The sequence below is a fragment of the Scyliorhinus canicula genome, chromosome 11, assembly GCF_902713615.1.
Source record: "Scyliorhinus canicula chromosome 11, sScyCan1.1, whole genome shotgun sequence".
In the NCBI taxonomy this organism is placed as follows: domain Eukaryota; kingdom Metazoa; phylum Chordata; class Chondrichthyes; order Carcharhiniformes; family Scyliorhinidae; genus Scyliorhinus; species Scyliorhinus canicula.
The window spans coordinates 66,543,836-66,561,570 of NC_052156.1; the positions used below are offsets into that span (position 1 = coordinate 66,543,836).

The following is a 17,735-nucleotide window of genomic DNA, read 5'->3' on the forward strand; positions in this document are numbered from 1 at the left end:
GGACCCCGAGCGGGGAAGTCACACCCACCGAGTGCTGATGGCTAATTTTTTTATTTTTTTTTAAATAATTTTTATTGGAATTTTTTACAGAAAATATAAAAATATAACAAGTAATAATATGCAACAAACTGCCCCATAATACCCGCAACTCCTCCCAAACCGTAACAACACATGTATCCCATCCCCGCCACCCCCCCCCCCCCCCACCCCAACAAGAGAACTTAACCATAAATTAAAATTAAATAAATCAAATTTAAATAAAATAAACAAACATAGTCATCGTCCCCCCCACCCCCCCGGGTTGCTGCTGTTACTGTCCCAGTACCCTATCGTTGAGCCAGAAAGTCGAGGAAAGGTTGCCACCGCTTAAAGAACCCTTGCACACGATCCTCTCAGGGCGAATTTGACCTTCTCTAGCTTAATAAAACCCGCCATGTCATTGATCCAGGTCTCCACGCTTGGGGGCCTCGCATCCTTCCATTGTAGCAAAATCCTTCGCCGGGCTACTAGGGACGCAAAGGCCAGCATACCGGCCTCTTTCGCCTCCTGCACTCCCGGCTCTACCCCAACCCCAAATATCGCGAGTCCCCATCCTGGCTTGACCCTGGATCCCATTACTCTTGACACCGTCCTCCCCACCCCCTTCCAGAACTCCTCGAGTGCCGGTTCGCTGGACTCCCCGAGCACCTGACACACCTATCTTCACCCCCAAAGAACCTACTCATCCTCGTCCCAGTCATGTGGGCCCTATGCAGCACCTTGAATTGAATGAGGCTAAGCCGCGCACACGAGGAGGAAGAGTTAACCCTCTCCACGGCATCAGCCCATGTCCCGTCTTCGATCTGTTCCCCCAGTTCCCCCTCCCACTTAGTTTTCAGCTCCTCTACTGACGCCCCTTCCACCTCCTGCATAAGCTTGTAGATATTGGATATCTTCCCCTCCCCGACCCAGACCCCCGAAAGCACCCTGTCACTCACCCCCCTCGCGGGGAGCGCAGGGAATCCCTCCACCTGCCGTCTAGCAAATGCCTTTACCTGCAGGTACCTAAACATGTTTCCCGGGGGAGCCCAAATTTCTCCTCCAACTCCCCCAGGCTCGCAAACCTCCCGTCGATAAACAGGTCCCTCAGCTGTCTAATGCCCGCTCTGTACCATCTCTGAAATCCCCCATCCATGTTCCCCGGGACGAACCTATGGTTCCCCCTTAACGGAGCCTCCATCGAGCCCCCCACTTCTCCCCAATGTCGCCTCCACTGTCCCCAAATCTTGAGGGTAGCCGCCACCACCGGACTCGTGGTATACCTCGTGGGAGGGAGCGGCCACGGCGCCGTTACCAGGGCCCCCAGGCTTGTATCCCCACAGGATGCTCTCTCCATCCATTTCCATGCTGCCCCCTCCCCATCCATCACCCACTTGCGCACCATCGACACGTTGGCCGCCCAGTAGTACCCCGAGAGATTGGGCAACGCCAGCCCACCCCCATCTTTACCCCGCTCCAAGAAGACCCTCTTCACCCTCGGGGTGCCATGCGCCCAAACAAATCCCATGATTTTGCTGGTTACCATTTTAAAAAAGGCCCTAGGGCAAGCAGAGGAAGAGGAACAAGAACTTCAGGAGAACCGTCATTTTGACGGATTGCACTCTGCCCGCCAACGACAGCGACACCATGTCCCACCTTTTAAATTCTTCCTCCATCTGCTCCACTAGTGAAGTTAAGCTTATGGAGAGTCCACCAACTCCTGGCCACCTGCACCCCCAGGTACCTGAAACTCTTCACTGCCCTCCTGAAAGGGAGCCTCCCAATTCCCTCCTCTTGATCTCCCGGGTGCACTACAAATACCTCGCTCTTTCCTAAATTTAGCTTATAGCCCGAAAAGCCCCCAAATTCCGCTAACAGCTCCATCACCCCTGGCATTCCCCCCTCTGGGTCCGCCACATATAAAAGCAGGTCATCCGCATACAGCGATACCCGGTGTTCCTCCCCACCCCGCACCAGATCCCTCCATCTTCCTGACTCCCTCAACGCCATAGCCAGCGGTTCAATCGCCAGTGCAAAGAGCAGGGGGGACAGGGGGCACCCCTGCCTGGTCCCACGATAGAGCCTATAGTACTCCGATCTCCTTCCATTTGTGACTACACTCGCCATCGGAGCCGCGTAAAGCAGCCTCACCCATTTGATGAATCCCTCCCGAAATCCAAACCTCTCCAGCACCTCCCACAGGTACCCCCACTCAACTCTATCAAACGCTTTCTCTGCGTCCAGCGCCACCACTATCTCCGCCTCCCCCTCCACTGCCGGCATCATGATAACATTGAGCAGTCTCCGCACATTCGTGTTGAGCTGCCGCCCCTTGACAAATCCTGCCTGATCTTCGTGAATCACCTCTGGCACACAATCCTCTATCCTGGTAGCCAGAATCTTCGCTAGCAACTTAGCGTCTACGTTAAGGAGCGAGATAGGTCTGTATGCTCCACACTGCAAGTGGTCCTTATCCCGCTTTAGGATCAAAGAGATCAGTGCCCACGACATCATCGGGGTCAAAGCCCCCCCCTCCCATGCCTCATTGAAGGTTCGCACCAGGTCCGCATACTTTTTGTAAAATTCCACCGGGAACCCGTCTGGCCCCGGGGCCTTACCTGACTGCATTTGTCCGATCCCCCTGACTAGCTCCTCCAGCTCTATCGGCGATCCCTGCCCCTCTACCAGCCTCTCTTGAATCCTTGGGAAACATAGCCTGTTCATGAAGCTCTCCATCCCCTCTCTCCCCCTCGGAGGTTCCGACCGGTACAGTTCCTCGTAAAAGTCCCTAAAGACCCCGTTTACTTCTGTCCCCTTCTGCACTACATTTCCACCCCCATCCTTCACTCCACCAATTTCCCTAGCCGCATCTCGCCTACGGAGCTGATGTGCCAACATCCTGCTTGCCTTCTCTCCATACTCATATACCGCGCCCTGCGCCCTCCTCCACTGTGTCTCGGCCTTTCTGGTGGTCAACAAGTCAAATTTGGCCTGCAAACTGCGCCGTTCTCCCAGCAACCCTTCCTCCGGTGCCTCCGCATATCTCCTGTCCACATCCAGGAGCTCTCCCACCAGTCTCCCTCTCCTTCCTCTCCCTCCTTTCCCTGTGGGCCCGGATGGAGATCAGCTCCCCCCGGATCACTGCTTTCAGAGCCTCCCAGACCATCCCCACCTGGACCTCCCCCGTATCATTGGTATCCAGATACCCCTCAATGCTTCTCCGAACCCTCTTACACACCTCCTCCTCCGCCAGCATCCCCACATCCAGGCGCCAGAGCGGGCGTTGGTCACGCACCTCTCCCATCTCCAGATCAACCCAGTGCGGGGCATGGTCCGAAATCGCTATGGCCGAGTACTCGGCATCCTGCACCCTCGGAATCAATCCCCTGCTCAGGACAAAAAAGTCTATCCGGGAATAAACCCTATGGGCATGAGAGAAAAAGGAATACTCCCGTGCTCTCAGTCTCCCAAACCTCCAGTGATCCACCCCTCCCATCTGGTCCATGTATCCCCTCAGCACTTTGGCCGCCGCCAGTCTCCTGCCCATCCTTGAACTGGACCGGTCCAGTGTGGGATCCAGCACTGTGTTAAAATCTCTCCCCATGATCAGGCCCCCTGCCTCCAGGTCCGGGATGCGGCCCAACAATCGCCTCATGAAGCCAGCATCATCCCAATTCGGGGCATATACGTTCACCAGCACCACCTTCTCTCCCTGCAGCCTACCCTTCACCATGATATATCTGCCCTCCTTGTCCGACACCACCTCAGCCGCCTCAAACCCCACCCTCTTCCCCACCAGAATCGCCACCCCCCGGTTCTTCGCGTCCAATCCTGAGTGATAAACCTGCCCCACCCACCCCTTCCTCAGACGAACCTGGACCGCCACCTTCAGGTGGGTCTCCTGGAGCATAGCCACGTCCGCCTTCAACCCCCTCAGATGGGAAAATACCCTGGTTCTCTTAACCGGTTCAGCCCCCTCACGTTCCAGGTAATCAGCCGGATCAGAGGGCAACCCACCTCCCTCCCCCGCCGACTAGCCATAGCTTATCAGATGTTCGCCCCAGGCCAGCACACCCCGCCCGACCCGTTCCCCATGGCGATAACGCCTCTCCTCTTCCTAGTCATTCCAGCAGCAACCCGGTATCCCCCCCCCCCCTCCCCCCCCAGGCTAGGACCCCTCCTAGCCACGACGCACCCTCCATGGTACTTCCGTGAGTCAGCTGACTTCTGCTGACCCCGGACATCCCGCCAAAACCTATCCCCTCCCGGCATGGGGTCATCCCCCTCTTGCCACTCCTCCTTGGCACCGCTTCAGCGCAGGAAAGAAGACCAGTAAAGGCCCCGCCCCCACCGCCAGCTCCACCCCCCCGCCCCGCAGCGCGGGAAACCAGAGGAAAGCCCGCGCTTTCACACTGCCACACCCCACCCTTCTGACGCAGTTCCCCAAAATCCAGTTTCCCCTCAATCCCCAGCCCAGTACAGAAGAGAACATATAAAACACAAACCCCCAACATTCCCCACCTAACCCACAACCATACCCAACTGACAAATCCACCCGTAAACAGAGCAAACAGCAAACCAGCATACATAACACACATGTCGAAGTTAAAAAAATTGAAACAAAACAGCAACAGTGGAAACAACGACGGCCAAAGTATGTCCCCAGACCCTAGTTCGAGTCCAGCTTCTCCGCCTGTACAAAGGCCCACGCCTCCTCCGGAGCCTCGAAGTAATGGTGCCGGTCCTTGTATGTCACCCACAGGCACGCAGGCTGCAACATTCCAAACCTGACCTGCTTGGCATGAAGCACCGCCTTCGTCCGGTTGAACCCGGCCTGCCGCTTAGCCACTTCCGCACTCCAGTCCTGGTAGCTCCTCACTACCGAATTCTCCCATTTACTGCTCCTCTCTTTCTTGGCCCAGCGCAGCACACACTCCTGGTCACTGAATCGATGGAACCGCACCAGCACTGCCCTCGGGGGCTCATTTGCCTTGGGCTTCCTGGCCATCACTCTGTGAGCTCCCTCAAGCTCCAGGGGCAAATGGAAGGACCCCGCTCCCATCAACGAGCTCAGCATCATGGTCACATACGCCGGGAGATCCGACCCCTCCAGCCCCTCCGCCAGGCCCAGGATCCTCAGATTCTTTCGCCTCGTGCGAACGTCCAGCTCCTCCAAGCGGTCCTGCCACTTTTTATGAAGTTCCTCGTGCAACTCCACTTTCCCCACGAGGACCACGGCCTCTTCCTCCCTTTCAACGGCCTGCTGCTGCAACTCCCGAATAGACACCTCCTGGGCCGCCTGGGTCCCAAGCAGCTTGTTCGTAGTTGCATTCATGGAGTCCAGCAGCTCAGCCTTCAGCTCCGCAAAACAACGCAGGAGAGAGGCCTGCTGCTCCTGCGCCCACTTCCACCAGTCCTCGGGTGTTGCGCCGGCCGCCATTTTGTTTTCCTTCCCCCTTTTCTTTGGGGAGCTGCTGCACCTTCTTTCTTCGTCCCACTCCGGGTGAGCACCATATAGTGTGGGGAAAGTTCCTCCAGGCACCTTCCCCCACCGGGATGCGTTAAAACAGTGCCGTTTGGGGCCCTTGAAACGGCCCAAAAGTCCCTAAATAGCGGGAGCTGCCAAACGTGCGGCTTAGCTCTGCATAGCCGCAACCGGAAGTCACTGATGGCTAATTAATAGTGTCATAATACACACCAGTACATCATGGTGCAGACACACACTGATGGACACACACAGGGACCAATCAACATGTACAAACACTGCAGCCAATTACCAGTTAGAATTCACACACTATAAAGGCAGAGGAAACCACGGTTCCTGCTCATTCTGGATGCTGCCTCTCAGTGTAACAAGAACTCATCCAGCCCAGCACAGACTCACACCACATGCTGAGAGAATCAACTGGTTCGGACAAGGCTTTGGTCTCTAGTTTAAGTTAGCATCATATGGACCCACAATCATCTTGTGTTAGTTAGTTAGAAGTAGTCAATAAAATTGAGTTGAACCTTCATCAGTGTTGGAAGTGTCTGTTCATCTCTCAAGTCTACACTAGCCAACACTTCAAATAGCTGTTCTAAACAGCAGTAGGTGTGATGATATGCATAAGGCAAGTTTGTATGTAATGCAATGCACAACCTCCGACCACTAGGTGGCATTGTAAACTCATCACGTGACCCTGTGATCTGGAAGTTGAGAGTAGGCCGTGCTGGGAGATTGACGTATTTGTAGTAGTTCCACGATAGTAGTTGTTTAGTGTTAGTCGTTCATTATTTAGTTTATCCTAGTTATCTTATCACACAGTTGTACGACAATAACTTATTTTAAACTACATGTTCTGTAGTTCATCATTCACTTCGGCAAGTCTACAGACCATGACAGTAGGGAGCAGGTGGCTGATGCTGGTACAACATTCAACTGAGGCTCAGGATTGCAGGGCACAGGTAAATGATGGTAGCGGGAGGGTTGTAGCTGGGGTTATTGGAAGGAGGAGTTGACAACAGAAAATGCCTCTTTTCTCATGTTGAGACCAATCAGTGGGCATTAATTGGTGACTTAAAGACATCAAATGGCATGACGGCTGCCCACTCACCATCCTGCCACAAATGTAATTAGCAAGAGAGACCAAAAAGTGAAAGGGTCCCCACGTACATATTTCCTACTGGATTAAATGTCCCTCCCCGACGTCCCCATTGACTGGAACCCTGAGTCTAACTTAAGTTTAAATATCTATCAGTGACCCAGCGGGGAATCGAACCTGGGACCCTGGCGCTATGAAGCTGTGAAGCCACAGTGCTAATCACTTTTGCTACTGTGCTGCCCAAAGGATAGGTTTTCCAGTAACAACATTAAAGGTTCTTGAATGTGATACCCATTTTCCAGAAGCGGGCACTGGAATTGCTCATGATCTCCTTGGATGCGGAGAAAGTCTTTGATCGAGTGGTGTGGAATTATCTGACGTATACACTGCGGAGATTTGGGTTGGGTGAGGAATATATTAAGTGGGTTAAGGTGCTGTACGATAGACCCTTGGCAGCAATGCCTACAAATGGTTTTGGGTCCGAGAACTTAGGCTTCAGACAGGGTGTCCCCTGGCCCCCTTGCTGTTTGCTTGTTCCCTCCACATTCCAATCCACTGAATTGGAAAAACATTGTCTGCATGGACCCATCAAGGTCAATGACTTCAAGTGAATATGAATAAGCTAGATATCATGTCCCCATTAGCAAGGCACCAAGACAATCACCTGGACATTCAACATGAACTCCATACATGAACATGTAGCAAGCTACAATGGGCAACAATACGTTTTACACCCAATCTCTTGAACAATGGAATCCTGACTGAGAGGGGGATTCTCAAACCAAAACTGATTAAGTTACTGGGGGAATACAGTAACAATGCCAAAGTTTCAATCACTGGCTAATGATCGTGTGATGGGCCCACCCTTTGTTTGTTTCAGCTTCTACTTTCTCTGTAGTAAAGTGCAGTGACTAAGATACTAATGAGATAAGGTTGGGTTGGGTCCCTCATTCCTCCTTCTCCCAATCTCACCGTGCAAGCTTCAAACTCCATTTGTTGCTGACTGTGAGCATCCAAGGTCACCCTTTGCTGCAGACAAAGACTCCTTGAAGAAAATCCTTGAGTCACCAATATCCGCACACCTTCCACCTTATTCATTTTTCTGAGCTCTATGCTTCCCCATTCTGTCACCTGTAAGTATGTGTGGGCGAAATTCAAGTGCGCCGTCCATGTGCCAACATCAGAGCATATTTTGTTACTCAGATCGAATTAAGTACAATAAACGTAACCTCTTTCTTTGTTAAAGCTCAAGATTAGTTCTTCTATATCGCACATAAAGTTAAGTACTTATTGAATTGCTAAGTATATACTGTTCAAAAACAGACTGCTGCGGTCAAACGAGAAGAGGGAAAAGAAGGGAGCCCCCTCATCTAATCGTCTCACCACATAAGAGGGTAAATAAGATCTTAGAATTTAACATTTGGACAATGAAGGATAAAGTAATCCCCATGGTCGATCCAGCATGTCCCACATAGTTGTGAAATATAGATAATTAGATACACTTCCCACCCCACCCAAAACTGTGTTATCTCTTGGTAGACATCAAATAATTTTGATTACAAATTTAGGATTGAGAAGAAAAACCTTAGAAATTTTATTCAGACCTTTCTGGATGAGTAAGACTAGTCCAATTGGCTCTGCAGTTCCCGACAAGCAATGTTATGCTGAATGGCCATCGCTTTCTCAGTTGTTTGAAATATCTTATTTGTCGCTGGCTAAAAACTGATAAATCCAATAACATTTATGGCAGACATGTTTAAGGACGCAATCCAACAGGCACGCTGCACCCATAAAGCAGTGTGCCGGGATGCAGTGTTATGGATAAAAGCCAGGAAACCACGCTCCCGGGATCGACTTGGCTTCCAATGCCTTGTGAGATCGTTTATACCATCACTGAGATAACTCTGACATCTAAGTCAGCAGTATTTTAACAGAACAATAACAGCAAAACGGTAACAAATTCAATCGCTGAAATCATCATACCAAAGAGACTATGCATCACAAATCTCAAAACAGACCAAAGCAGAATTCAGCCAGGGTAACAAAACAACATTTACACATGAGTGGTAAAAAGCCATCTTTGACTCTAATTGTGATTTCCTGTTCATTTACTCCTGCTCTTGACTAATTATAACCAAGCAAATCCAATTACGATCACCAATTCCAACAGACAACCCACATACAATTATTTGTTGAAAACACTTACAGACACAACAAACGGGCTGAATATTAGTTGTCATGTACTTCTCAAAAGTTATCCTCTTTGAGCTTCTCAAAAGTCATCCTCTTTGAACATTACAAATATTAGTTAAGTGGAATTTAAAGTTAGATCCCTGCATCAACATGAAGTAACAAACGGCAATTATTCATTTATAAATTAAATTAACAAAGCTAAAGGTAGATATTTAAACTTAAGTTTCATAAAACATCAAGCTCAGCAACAAATATTTTATCTATTCCAAGAGTAAAATGGATGCACTTTTCTAGTGAGACTCAAAGCTTCAGTCATTAATTATGGTTTAAAATCTATAACCTATTTTTATGTCCACCAGAGATACTTCTGCTCCTCATGTTCTGGATGTCTCAAGTATCCTTTGAAAATGAAATGAAATGAAAATCGCTTATTGTCATGAGTAGGCTTCAATGAAGTTACTGTGAAAAGCCCCTAGTCGCCACATTCCGGCACCTGTCCAGGGAGGCTGGTACGGGAATCGAACCGTGCTGCTGGCCTGCCTTGGTCTGCTTTAAAAACCAGCAATTTAGCCGAGTGAGCTAAACCAGCCCCTGAAATAATCCTTTGAGATAATCAAACAAAATGCAAACACTTAGAATGATAAAAAGGAAGGAAAGAGTTATGGACCAGAGTTTAGAGAACCCCAAAGTGTATCATGGAGTTCCCCTGACCCACAACTTTTAATAGATTGTGGTATGGGGACCACACGGCCTACTCTACAGGTGTGGTACAACAGAGATGGAAAAGTATTTTTTAAAGCAAAACAATGTTTATACTATTAACTCAAGTTAACCTTTTTAAAACATGCAGTGAACATCTTGGCAAACATTAATTCAAATACAACCCCCAAAGACTACAACACAAAGTCATCCTTTAAGAACATAAGAACTAGGAGCAGGAGTAGGCCATCTGGCCCCTCGAGCCTGCTCCGCCATTCAATGAGATCATGGCTGATCTTTTGTGGACTGAGCTCCACTTTCCGACCCGAACACCATAATCCTTAATCCCTTTATTCTTCAAAAAACTATCTATCTTTATCTTAAAAACATTTAATGAAGGAGCCTCGACTGCTTCACTGGGCAAGGAATTCCATAGATTCACAACCCTTTGGGTGAAGAAGTTCCTCCTAAACTCAGTCCTAAATCTACTTCCTCTTATTTTGAGGCTATGCCCCCTAGTTCTGCTGTCACCCGCCAGTGGAAATAACCTGCCCGAATCTATCCTATCTATTCCCTTCATTATTTTATGTTTCTATAAGATCCCCCCTCATCCTTCTAAATTCCAACGAGTACAGTCCCAGTCTACTCAACCTCTCCTCGTAATCCAACCCCTTCAGCTCTGGGATTAACCTAGTGAATCTCCACTGCACACCCTCCTGTACCAGTACGTCCTTTCTCAAGTAAGGAGACCAAAACTTAACACAATATCCAGATGTGGCCTCACTAACACCTTATACAATTGCAGCATAACCTCCCTAGTCTTAAACTCCATCCCTCTAGCAATGAAGGACAAAATTCCATTTGCCTTCTTAATCACCTGTTGCACTTGTAAACCAACCTTCTGTGACTCATGCACTAGCACACCCAAGTCTCTCTGAACAGCGGCATGCTTTAATATTTTATTGTTTAAATAATAATCCCGTTTGCTGTTATTCCTACCAAAATGGATAACCTCACATTTGTCAGTATTGTATTCCATCTGCCAGACCTGAGCCCATTCACTTAACCTATCCAAATCCCTCTGCAGACTTCCAGTATCCTCTGCACTTTTTGCCTTACCACTCATCTTAGTGTCGTCTGCAAACTTGGACACATTGCCCTTGGTCCCCAACTCCAAATCATCTATGTAAATTGTGAACAATTGTGGGCCCAACACTGATCCCTGAGGGACACCATTAGCTACTGATTGCCAACCACAGAAACACCCATTAATCCCCATTCTTTGCTTTCTATTAATTAACCAATCCTCTATCCATGCTACTATTTTACCCTTAATGCCATGCATCTTTATCTTATGCAGCAATCTTTTGTGTGGCACCTTGTCAAAGGCTTTCTGGAAATCCAGATATAACACATCCATTGGCTCCCTGTTATCTACTGCACTGGTAATGTCCTCACAAAATTCCACGAAATTAGTTAGGCACAACCTGCCCTTTATGAACCCATGCTGTGTCTGCCCAATAGGACAATATCTATGCAGATGCCTTGCTATTTCTTCCTTGATGATAGATTCCAGCCTCTTCCCTACTACCAAAGTTAAGCTTTCCTTTTAACATCCATAAGACTTAAAACACCTTTTACCAGAAGCACATTAGGTTTACATTCACTACTGAGAACATTTATAATTCTGAATTCACCAAATGATCAACAGATAGTCTTTTGATGAGAAAGAGATCAACAGTCATCTGCTCTGTCTGGCTTCAGCTCCAACACTGAAAACAAAACTAAAACACACTCTGCAGCCTGCTCAAAAACAAAAGTAAAAAGCTGACAGACAGCCCAGCTCCAACCACTCTGACATCACTGCAGTAGTAAACACCCATTTTGTAAAGGTACTCTCATGACAGATATTTATATACACACCCATTTATAAACACCCATTTCTTAAAGGTACTCTCACATGACAAAAGTTATAAATTATTCATCTAAAACAAACTGCGAACAGTCCAAAGAACCAAGAAAATGCTCAACTGTTAAGTCAAAAAACAAATCGTTGGTATTGAACCCCGTTTTGATTTGACTTTTATTAACACACTCAGTTTTAATAACCAATTACATTTCCTAATCCCATTTCTCTTTTCCTGACAATGCAACAAATTCCAAATGCCCTCAGATAGAAATATTGATGGAATACAATAAATATACAATCTTGTCAGTTGCAAAATATATGTCCATGTGTACTTTACACTCAAATATAAAACCACAAAATCTGTAAAAGGTAATTACAACCAACTTGTCTCCAATCCTTGAAATACAATTTGAAATTCAATATAATTTAGCACACAAATTAATGACAAGGAATGAAAGACACTCAAATGATGACTTGGTAAGATATTTCTCACACAGTTCAATGGCTGCACATCATTGAATCAATAGAGTCTGACATTTAAACATGTCTGCCATAAATATGATTGGATTCATCAGTTTTCAGCCAGTTACCGATAAGGTCTTTCAACCAACTGAGAAAATGACAGGCATTCAGCATAACATTGCCTGTCAGTTGGGAGATGCACACCTGGTAACCTTTGAAGATAGTTCACAACATTAAAGACATATTGCAGCGAATCTATTGTCATTTTGCAATATTCAGTGTTGTAAGGTAAATATCAAATATTTTAGCCATATGCTGATTAAGTAAGTTAATAACTATAAACAAAATCGTCTCTACTAAACCAAAAATCAAATGCCAGTAGGGAGTCAGTGGCAGGCAAAAAACATAATGAGGCAGATTATCGCTTCCAAGATGGGTAGCTCAGACCTGCCTCACTAGAAAGGCCCCTGAATGGTGCGATCTTCGAGGTGCATTAAGTGCAGGATTAAGTCAATGTGCTTCCCCCAGAAACAGAACAGATGCCTCCACGGGGAAGGCAGTCAATTGCCAAGTGGGTTGGTTAAAAGGTATTCAGGGACTTTGTCCCATTTGTTTGCTAACATTTTAGGCCCTTTAGCCCTCACTCCCATCAACACCCTATCCACCTCTTTAGTGTAAAGGGCTCCTGTAAATAGACCGTCTACATCAGTGATGTAAAGTCACATGACAACAGAGTATGTGGAGAGATAGTTCTATGTGAAGCTTTGCCTGCACGCAGCCTGATCCTGTCGACATTTAATAAAATTAACGTTGACCAACAGCTTTACCTCCAGCAGTCTCTCTCTATCCTAACCAAGGGCAGCCTAAGCTAAGACCCACAATAATGGTAACAGATCCCCTGCCTACTTCCTCTGCCACCTCTACATCCCCATATCAACTCAATGCTAACTCAAACCCCTCCCCCATATCGCCCCCAAGCCAATTTATGGCCCCTCCATGCCCATTCACTAAATATGCACTATGCACACAACCAATGAAACTATAATATCAATGTCAGGGTTTAAGCTGCTTGAAGAAACAGCCATTCATAATTTGTGGAAATTTGTTTCGTCCCTACAATCCTATACAAGTGTCAATGAAATAGACCATTAAGGTATTAATCACCAAAATGTTATCACTTTACAGCTCTTAATCTTGTGCAAATAAGCATTGAGACATTGTCAAAAGAGATAATGGAAAAAATAACAGACTGGATTCTCTGCCGCCCGCAGCCAGGGGCAGACTGCCCGAGCAGCACAGTATCCAGCTTCTGCCATAAACAGGATCATTCCATTGCACCGGTTCCCCGCTGGCGGCGGAATCAAGGTTTGCATTTGCATCCTATTAATTGGCTGGACACTGGATTCTTCAAGCCCACGTGAATCTTCGGTCCTCTGGGCCAGGATTCACATGAATGAGGATTGGTGCCGGTATTTTCAGCATGACCCTGGCATTGTGGATCCTGCAGTGGGCCAAGGGGCTAACTCTTTTAGGGAGTGGCTTCAAAAGTCAATCGGAGGGCCCCTCACCCTACAATGCCAATCCTGCCTATCCCCCCAATTATTGAGACCTCTGTCTGGAAGCCCTCCATTACAGAGACCCTGGCCTGGAAGCTAGAGAACTGTACAGACAGAGACAGTGAAAAAAATCATTGCTTTAAAACTCTCACCTGTGCAATACACCTGTTGGCTCAGGCAGAGAAAGGGCAAACCACATCATCTTGGTTGAAACCCCCTTAGATCTTTGAACTTCAAGGCTTTCATTCACATCTATGTGAAACTAATTTTACTAGGCTGTGATTGACAGATTGCACACAGAGCCAGCTGTCATGATTGTTTAATCTAATTTCCCTTCACGCTTGAGTGGTTTTCAAGTAGCCTGCTGTGAAACTGACCACATAGTTTATAAGCATCTTTCTATGATTGACAGCTCTTTAACCACATCAAAGGTAGTTAAGTACTTTCTGTAAAGAAAACGGAAGTGTGAGCACTTACCTGGCTTTGATATGGTTCAATGGGGCAGAATTACATTGCAAGAGGGGAGGGGGCTCAGACGCTGGAACTCACTATCGAACCACCCACTCAAAATGGCTGCCCAATAGCAGGATTCACAATGGAATCCCTTGCAATCTGTGGCATGAATAAACGTGCATGGCAAGGGATAGTGAATCGCCTTTGTATTCCCGCTCCCAGTGCGAACGCAAATCAGTGTCCCCAACGTAGAATTTTGGCCCATATTATAACTTCATAGAGATGTCAAACAAGCAATGGCAATTGTGTGAACAAATTCACTCACAAAGTACTTTTATAACAGCCTGGACTCTTAGCGAAGAATATGTAACGAGTTCCCTGGTTGTCCAAGATGTTCTTTTGCAGTCCACTCCTACCTGCTGAATTGTCAGGCAATGTAGAATTCACCTCAGAAAAGTATTTCCCACCACATGCTTGCATGTGCCTCGCGTGCATGCCGTCAGCTCTTCAAATTTTAATTAGAATTGCATAGGAAGCAGCAAAAAGCAAGCACTTCTTCTTCCAACATCCAGAGCAATACACCACAGTTTAAACCCACCCAAAACGTGTGAAAATTAATTTCTCAAGATTTAATTGCCTGTTTTTTCCTCAATAAAATAATCTATAAGTGACTGAACACGCCAAATCCCTTCAGAAAATTCTAGGTTTTGATGACATATTCAATCATTTTGAAAGTTCCCAAAGCTCTTAAATCAAATTCAGCTCTTCATAAATAGCTGACACTACAAATAAATTACACCACTTGAGGGAAATCTGTTGGAACTCAATGGTTAAGAAGATTTGCAATATCTATGTTATGTTCAGTGCGAATACGAAGTGAACAGAAAACTGAAATCTGTTCCAACATTAAGGCAAATGTCAAAAGAGCAATCAGAGAAAATAAATTGGACATGGCATATCTCTAATAAGAAGACAAGTTGGTTTTAATGAGAAACACTAAAAGCTAAGAGTGGTTGGATTATTTGATAAAAAAAAGGTTTCTTGGACCTATCATGTAACTGAAGAAATGTTTATTAATTTTTTTATAAATGTTTTTTATTCAGTTTTCATGTTTTATATTGAACAAATTACAAATTGTTAGAGAGAGAGAAAAAAGAACACGCAAAAATTAACATATATATTTACAGGTAAGCATCTTCGTAATAATAACTGTGGTCTCCCCCCTTTAGCCGGCATACATATTTTGCATTCCCCAATATGGCCGAGGCACATGTTTATTGGCATTTATTTACAGTTTGGTTTTGGGCCTTAGCTAGCCGTCCAACCCCCATAACGAACCCGTAGCACCCCCCCTCCCCCCCCCCCCCCCCCCCCCCCCCCCGCAACCTTCCCCCGATTCCCATCCATTTTCCCCCGATTCTTGGCCACCCGACTATTCTTCCTCTTGTACGATGGCCACAAACAGGTCCCGGAAGAATTGCATGAATGGCTCCCACGTTCTGTGGAAGCCGTCGTCCGACCCTCGGATGGCGAATTTGATTTTCTCCATTTGGAGAGATTCCGAGAGGTCGGACAGCCAGTCTGCAGCTCTGGGCGGTGCTGCTGACCACCAGCCACACAGGATTCTGCGGCGGGTGATCAGGGAGGCAAAGGCAAGGGCGTCCGCCCTCCTCCCCATGAATAGATCTGGCTGGTCTGAAACCCCGAAGACCGCCACTATTGGGCATGGCTCCACCCTCACCCCCACCACTTTGGACATAGCCTCGAAGAAGGCTGTCCAGTACTCCACAAGTCTGGGGCAAGACCAGAACATGTGGGTGTGGTTGGCCGGGCCTCTTTGGCACCGTTGGCACCAACTATTAATTTTAGTGTTAAACCACAAAGAAAATGCTAAATCCAATTTGATAAATACAGACCATTTTGCAGAATTGGGCACACAACGCTGCATGGTTTGCACAAGCAGAACATTCCCTTGGTCAAGAGTATCATGGTGTATTTACCTATGTTAAAATACATCACCTGAGCATATTACCTCATTGTATATATATCCACTGCTATGTATTTGTTTTAGCTGAGATCCTTAAACTGATGTTTTGCTTTATGTATTCTGTGAATAGTCCGCTTGATGCGTAGCTCCTTCACCCGGCATACAAGCAGAAACTCAAGCGGGAGAATCCAGCTAAGAAGGTTGTGCAGTACTGGTCCAAGGAAACACAAGAGCTCCTACGTGACTGCTTAGAGACAGTCGACTGGTCCATATTTAAGAACTCAGCAACCACCTTAAATGAGTATACCACCACCGTCATAGACTTCATCAGCAAATTTGTGGATGACTGTGTGCCAAAGAAAGTACGTACGTTCCCCAACCGGATTCCATGGCTCAATCGCGAGATTGACTCCCTACTGAAGGACAGGTCTGAGGCGTTCAAGTAAGGCGACCCTGACCTATACAAGAAATCCAGGTATGACCTCCGCAAATCCATCCGAGATGCCAAAAGAGACTATCAGACCAAGCTAGCGTTACACAATCCAAAGTGAAGCCGAGCAGTATCTCCAGCAGCAGCGCACCCCTCCCCGATGAACTCAATGCATTCTATGCTCAGTTCGAGCAGGAAACCAATGATCCACTGTCCAGTGCCCCAGCAGCCCATAACACACCCACACCCACCATCACAGCTTCTGAAGTCAGATCAGCCTTCCTGAAAGTGAACCCTCGGAAGCCGATGGGTCCGGATGGGATCCCTGGTCGTGCACTCAGAGACTGTGTGGACCAGCTGGCAGATGTGTTCGCAGACATCTTTAACCTGTCCCTACTCCGCTCCGAGGTCCCCACATGCTTTAAAAAGACCATCATCATATTGGTGCCAAAGAAGAACCAGGCAACGTGCCTCAATAACTACCGTCCGGTGGCCCTGACTTCAGTCGTAATGAAGTACTTTGAGAGGTTGGTCATAAAGCGCTTCAACACCATTCTCCCAGAATGACTTGATCCACTGCAATTTGCATGCCGTCGTAACCGGTCCACAGCAGATGCCATCTCCCTGGCCCTACATTCATCACGAGAGCATCTTGACAACAATGACTCCTACATCATACACCTATATAGACTGGGGATTAATAGGTGTTTCTCTGGTTGGCAATCAGTAGCTAGTGGTGTCCCTCAGGGATCAGTGTTGGGCCCACAATTGTTCACAATTTACATAGATGATTTGGAGTTGGGGACCAAGGGCAATGTGTCCAAGTTTGCAGATGGCACTAATATGAGTGGTAAAGCGAAAAGTGCAGACGATACTAGAAGTCTGCAGAGGGATTTGGATAGGTTAAGTGAATGGGCTAGGATCTGGCAGATGGAATACAATGTTGACAAATGTGAGGTTATCCATTTTGGTACGAATAACAGCAAAAGGGACTATTATTTAAATGATAAAATATTAAAACATGCTGCTGTGCAGAGAGACCTGGGTGTGCTAGTGCATGAGTCGCAAAAAGTTGGTTTACAGGTGCAACAGGTGATTAAGAAGGTAAATGGAATTTTGCCTTCATTGCTAGAGGGATGGAGTTTAAGACTAGGGAGGTTATGCTGCAATTGTATAAGGCGTTAGTGAGGCGACACCTGGAGTATTGTGTTCAGTTTTGGTCTCCTTACCTTAGAAAGGACGTACTTGCGCTGGAGGGTGTGCAGAGGAGATTCACTAGATTAATCCCAGAGCTGAAGGGGCTGGATTACGAGGAGAGGTTGAGTAGACTGGGACTGTACTCGTTGGAATTTAGAAGGATGAGGGGGGATCTTATAGAAACATATAAAATAATGAAGGGAATAGATAGGATAGATGTGGGCAGGTTGTTTCCACTGGCGGGTGAAAG

General features: G+C 47.0%; 1 protein-coding gene across 4 annotated transcripts in view; it reads right to left on the reverse strand.

Annotated features, from left to right (window-relative positions):
- Positions 1–17,735, reverse strand: part of LOC119973115 (contactin-4-like) — a 3,053,649-nt gene that overhangs the window by 2,501,932 nt on the left and 533,982 nt on the right. The gene's annotated exons all lie outside the window — the stretch shown is intronic.